We start from the raw sequence: 1,084 nt of genomic DNA on the forward strand, positions 1-1,084 counted from the left end.
AGGTATGTTGTATTGATTAACTGAAACGCAGAGACTTGTACACTATACGGTCACAGGCCAAACTTTATTCATATTTTATTTGAATACATTTTTTGTTGCTGCTCTCTTAACATGGGTAGCATGGGTAGTTCTTAATGTGTAATGGGTAGTTCTTAATGTGTAATGGGTAGTTCTTAATGTTTAATGGGTAGTTCTTTTTTGAACCATGTAACGTGCGAAGCACATGCGTGTTATGTGCGTCAGAAGCATAGTGGATGCTGTACGATACAGAGTGGAAGAGAAAAAAAAAACGCTGATTGCCGTGTGCCCATTTTGCCCCATGCTGTATTTTTACAGAATAAATCCATAGTTGTCTACACCTGGCTCGTGTTTGCCTGCTCCTTGGATCATCTCGATACTGAGTCTGCTACATAAAACTGGTGCCGTGACCCGGATCTCCTCTGATCAGCCGCTGCCGATCGCCGGAGACAACAGCGTGAAAGCCAAGACATCGAGCAGGAGGCTGGTGGAGACACTCTAGTACTGTTTAGTGATAGTTAATTTTAGCAGCCTTCCCACACACATAATTTGAGTTGTGTGTGTATACATTGTTCATTTACTCTCTGCCTTTTCTGCTTTTATCTAATTTGCTAGTTATTTTTATTTTATTTTTGTGTTCATGCACATGTAATAATATGGCGAGTAGGGAGCCTAAGTGGTATTATGTAAGTACACCAGTCATTGGTAGGGGTAGAGGGTTAGTCACTACAGCCGAGCGGGCTGAGAGTAAGGCCAGGGTGTTATCTTTTAGTAACTCCTCAGAGCTAGAATCCACTTCTGTTAGGGAGCCTGCTATGCCTATGTTCTCAACTCCCTCCATAAGTAAAGATGACAATACACAGCAGTTGTTTGAACTAATCGGAGAGTTAGGGAGCCGGATTGGAGACTCCGTAGTTAACCGGTTAATAGCCAGCCAGACCCCAGTGATTCAGACGCAGCCACTGGCACCAGACACGCCTGGGGCTGGAGCTTCTAGTACCACTCTTGACCTTTCCAGACTAAATGTAGTTGTTAGGTCTGATTTTAAGGAGCCACTCATATTCCG

This window comes from Brachyhypopomus gauderio, chromosome 15, assembly GCF_052324685.1.
Source record: "Brachyhypopomus gauderio isolate BG-103 chromosome 15, BGAUD_0.2, whole genome shotgun sequence".
In the NCBI taxonomy this organism is placed as follows: domain Eukaryota; kingdom Metazoa; phylum Chordata; class Actinopteri; order Gymnotiformes; family Hypopomidae; genus Brachyhypopomus; species Brachyhypopomus gauderio.